We start from the raw sequence: 5,346 nt of genomic DNA on the forward strand, positions 1-5,346 counted from the left end.
GCAGGCTGATGAGGAGGCCTCACCTCCTGGCTGATAATCGGGACTACAGACTTGTGATTCAGTACTCGCGTGGCCGCAGTTCTCACTCCAGCCCAGGCCCGGGGGTACAGGCCACACCCCAAAGTTAGCGCAGAGCGGAAGGTAGCCGGGCTCCCCTTCCTCGGGGAGCCGGCCCACCGGGTCCTCCACCCGCAGCCAGGCCGTCGCCCCTGCCCGGCCCGCTCCGTTCCCCGACCCCGTACGCCCCACGCCGCACGCCCACCTCAGCAGCTCCCCAACAGCGGCGACGCGGCCGCTCCTCCCTCAGCGCCCGCTCCCGGAAGCCGCGCCCCGGTCCCGCCCCGCCCCGCCCCGCCAGGAGGCGGAACTTCCGGTTGTCTCCGGAAAATGGGAAGGAAGTGGTGCCTAGAAGACCTGGGTGGAGCCGGGGGCGGAGCAGGGGGCGGAGCGGGAACGACGGCGGGACCGAGCCCGGGGGCGGGGCCAGGGGCGGGGACGGGACGGAGCCTGGGGCGGGGTGGAGTGGGGACGGGGGCGGGGACAGAGCCGGGAGGGGGCCGGGGACGGGGACAGGGCGGAGCCAGGGCGGGGGTGGAGTAGGGACGGTGGCGGTACGGAGGAGGAGGCGGGGCGGGAATAGAGGCAGTGGCGCTTTGAAAGGTGAGAACTAGAGGGTGGCTCCCTGCGAATTCCTGGCGGAAATTCTCTCCAGTCTTGTCAGCATCAGCTAACTAGTGGAGGGGAGGCCCGGGAGGTGGAGGGAATGGGAGGGTGCGGGGTGCCTGGTCCCTCACACAGCTTAGGCAGAGAACGCTGCCTAATTAGTGGAGGGGAGCGGCGGATGCCCTCATCGTCGCGGCCCGCCATCTCTTGGCTGCTTGTCACGGATGCGGAAGGGGCCTACGGGTGTCTCCTCAGGTCCTGCCCGTGGGAGCACAGCCATCCACGGGTGTCTTCTCAGGTCTCGCCTCTGGGAGCACAGCCATCCACGAGTTTCTCCTAAGATCTCGCCTCTGAGAGCACAGCCACCCACGGGTGTCTCCTTAGATGTTCCTGGGACCCTTTATCTGTCTGTGCACAGCCCCTTCTGGAAGTTTCTCAGCACACCCCGATCAGGGTACACATCCCTTCTTCTTCACGTTCCTTGTTTCTCCAGTCCCTTATGTGTGCGTGCACACCCCTCCCACACTCCTTGGCCCTTGTGCTGTCTTGGTTGATGCTGCATCAGAGGTTCCTGTCTGCTGTGAACAGCCGCCCCTCCCTTTTGGAGGCCTGAGCTCCCACTTCTGTATCTGGGGAATGAGTCTCACCACCAGAGTGCCAGGTTGGTAATCATGAGTGTGACCCTGGTGTTCGTACCCCCAAAGGATCTTTTCTTCTCTCTGCCATTCATCCCTGCTGGATTTAGGGAGTCACAGTCTTTGTCACAGATGCTAATGAGTGATCTAGTTATCCTGGATGCCAGGCTGGCAGGGCCCATTCTACGAGATTGTGACTTATTGAACTATGACGTCAAATGGGAGGGGTTGCCTCTTTATGTGTTTACTTCCGTTGTGTTATGTATGCAATAGGAGGGCTATGATAAATTGACTCAGACCAGTGTGATAAAAATTGTAAGCAGAATCGTGCATATAACCCTTAAGTCTTTAATTGGGCTCCTTTGCTCTTGATGGCCCTAATAATTTCATAAGATTGTAAGCTCCTTGGGAGCAGATTGCATTTATTATTTCTAGTAGCGCTGCTGCTCCAGAACATGTGGTGGTATTTTGATAACTGTTCAATACTATTTTTGGTTTATAATATTTCCTCTCTAAACCTTCATAAAAAGAAAACATAAAAGAAGGTTGATGTTTAACAAATTTCACAAATTAATCCCTCTTGGTATAATTTTGAAATAATAAAATAGCATAAGGAATTGCACTTGAAATCTGAGCTAAGTAACTATCATCTGCCTACACTTTGTAGAACAAGTAGATGGCTTCTATGTGAAATATTTTCTTAAGTATGAATTCACTTCAAGTTCTAAAATAAAATGTTTCTTCTAACAAAAGATCCAAGTGGCATCAACACTGTACCATTTTTGCCTATAAAGTTACTATGAAAGAACACTTGCAAATAGTATTTTTTGGCAGACACCAAAGTTAGTATGCACATCTTACATGATAATGATGAAATTTTGGTTTTGATGTCCTCAATAAAATGGTAGAGGGAAGTCTGCAGCTTTCCATCTTTTTTGCACATTTTTTTTCTTGTGTGGTGGATAATTTTCAAAAATTTCTGACTTAACCCATGTACACTTAAATTCAGTTACATAATTTTAGAAAAGCATATTTATTAACTCACCATTTTGACAGTTGTTTTCTCTAAAACTAAAATTTAGCATGAATTAGAAATAAAATACTACTTTAAAGTGTTAATTTTTACTTCCTATATACATGTGAGATTACCATCTGTCATTGTGTAGCACTGGACAGGGAATCGGGAGGCCTGGTTTTAATCCCTGTTCTGTCACTAGCAACTTTTGTGATCTTTGGTAAGTCATTTAAATTCTATGTCCTTGTTTTTGGTATTTGTATATGAAGATAAATATCTTCTTTGGAAGATCATTGTCAGGATTTTAAAAAGAAATATGAAAGTATCAATTTTAAGTAGAAGTGATTTCTTTTATACCATCTTTATGTACAATCATGTCTGACTAATCATTTTAAATATTGTCCTAGAAATTACCCATTGTAACATAAATGTGCTTTGAGCATGTTCTAGTTCTATAAGAGCGAGCTGATGTATGCGATTGTGCTTTGTGTACTAAAATAAAATCATCTTTCACTTTTCCATTTCACTGTCTATATTTACTTTCATGTATCTAATGAAATCATAGTTATCTTTTTAGTGTTTTTATTACTTTTCCCAATTCAAACAAGTTCTTAGAAAGCCTGATGATTTACTGCACATATGCAAAATTGGCTCATGAAAAATTATATGTGCTTACAAATACTACTTTGCTATATGACTTCAAAACATAAGCTGCCTAATTACTCTAGTCTTTAATTAAAGAAAGATCTTTTGAAACTATTGGAGAAATTGGGTGGAAATATTGGAAAGCAGTTGGATATACAAATGGCATGCTTTGGAGAATAATCTAGGTTTTTAAAAGGTAATTCACTACTTATGTCTACTGCTTTTATCTTTTCTTGCTTCAATATAACACATACACAGATTATAACCAACTATAATTCAAATATGCCATTTGATTTCCCAACTGGTATTTGTTACTATCACTGTTGTGTTAATTATATCCTATAGCAGATACTATGAAAAAGTTACACTTCAGCCTATGCTATACAGATTTGTAAGTGTATAGTCTTATCATTTCTGTTGTTCCTATTTTATATGAGAAGTTGCCATTATATGGAGGCATACTGTCTTATAACCATTAACCATACCAGAATTAGTACAATGAAATGAATGATACATTCTCCCCTCTTCTAAGTAATAATTTTAGAACACTATAATCTTGGTCCAGTAATACCAACATTGTTTAAAATTATTTTGGCTTTGTAATTTTGATACCACCCTCATAATTAGTTACACATTTAAAAAATATTTTCAATAATAGTTAATCATCACTTTATGATTTCTTTTCTCTACGCTTCTCTAACAATCTCTTAGAAGCGAGACAAAGTGGGTGTTTGAAGCTAATATTTGAATCTAAAACATAAGCAGTGTGATTATTTTAAGAACATTGGATTATTTTGTTTTAAGGTTCTACTTTTATCTCTTGATACTATGATGAGTAGAAAGACTTGAGAAATGTATTCCCAATTTTATAAGCTCTTACACTTGTATTATGCTGTAATATTACTTTGTGATTCTACTTCTGTTCCTTGGCAACCACAGAAGTACATATGTTACTAGATTTCTAGTTATCTTAACTGTCTGTAGTTTAATACATACTTGTGATAAATTTAGTGAAATATACTTTTTAAAATCACAAACTGAAAGCTTCTATTTATCTTCCTTATATCATGATCTGCTTTATCATAAAACTCTTCTTGCCTTTTTGTTTGACTACATTATTGGACTTTTTGTAAGTTTTGTTGGATTATTCTGTATTTTTTAAGTGTAGTATAACTCCATTTCCACTTCACTAAGGAATATGGAGGCTACAGTCCTAGCGGATAGGCTCTGTGTTGTGTTGTCATCTCTTTTTTATATTAATTCCTGCATTGTAACTTTGTTCATGTAATTTGACTGAGCTTTAAATTTCATGTTACTTCTGTTCCAAATCAAATCCTTCTTTTCCTGAGGATGAACCATCTTTGTAATTCCATGTATGCGTGTGTTGAACATATACATGCAGTGTAGTTTGCTCACCAGTGCAGGTATTTGTGGAAACCAAAGATGTAGAAATACCCTACTCAATTGTTTATTGACCTTATTATTTTTCTTGTTTCTCTTGTTTCTCACCGAACTGGCCATTTCAGTTGGTCTAAAGGAGCCACCTCTGAGAGTCACCTGTTTCTGTCCCCATCTACATGCAATGCTGTGTTTGGTGTGCACTGCCGTAACCAATGTTTATGTGAGTGGGGCCTCATGCTTTCATGATGAGCAGTTTACCTGCTAAGCCACCTCAAAGCCCTATCTTTGTAGTTTCATTGTTTTCTATTCTTGTCTCCTTTTTTTTTTCTGCCAGAGCTATTTATCCCTTTTTGGTAACATGTATTCAATTAGTGTAACATGTTCGTTATCAGTGCCAGAGTTTTGCCTGTACTCTACTTACTTGTCTGAAAATACTTTTTCTTTCGTTGTTTCTTTTCAAATCTAATCAGCCCTTGGAAATTGTGTCTAATAAACTCTGTTCATGGTGATCGTTGGTAAAAGAAGTGCCTTACTAATCTTTCTACATCTTGACATTTCTACCACATTTTTATTATCCATTTACACTACCTCAAAATTTTCTTAATTGTGTGTGCACGTTTGAGTTTTATGTAGTTTTCTAAAGAACATATAATTTTCTCTGTGTTCTTTTTAGCACAACATTTAGCATAATTAAGAACAGGTGTTCAAAATATTAATACCTGTTCAATGAATTATTTTTTTAAAAAGATTTATTCATTATTATGTATACAGTGGTCTGCCTGCATGTACACCTGCATACCAGAAGAGGGCATCAGATCACATTATAGATGGTTGTGAGCGACCATGTAGTTGCTGGGAATTGAACTCAGGATCTCTGGAAGAGCAGGTGGCACTCTTAACCACTAGCCATCTCTCCAGCCCTCAATGAATTATTTATACATTGACTGTTCTGTAATTTTTTTTACTCTAATATCATGTGTTTTTTTC

This window comes from Acomys russatus, chromosome 14, assembly GCF_903995435.1.
Source record: "Acomys russatus chromosome 14, mAcoRus1.1, whole genome shotgun sequence".
Classification (NCBI taxonomy): Eukaryota; Metazoa; Chordata; class Mammalia; order Rodentia; family Muridae; genus Acomys; species Acomys russatus.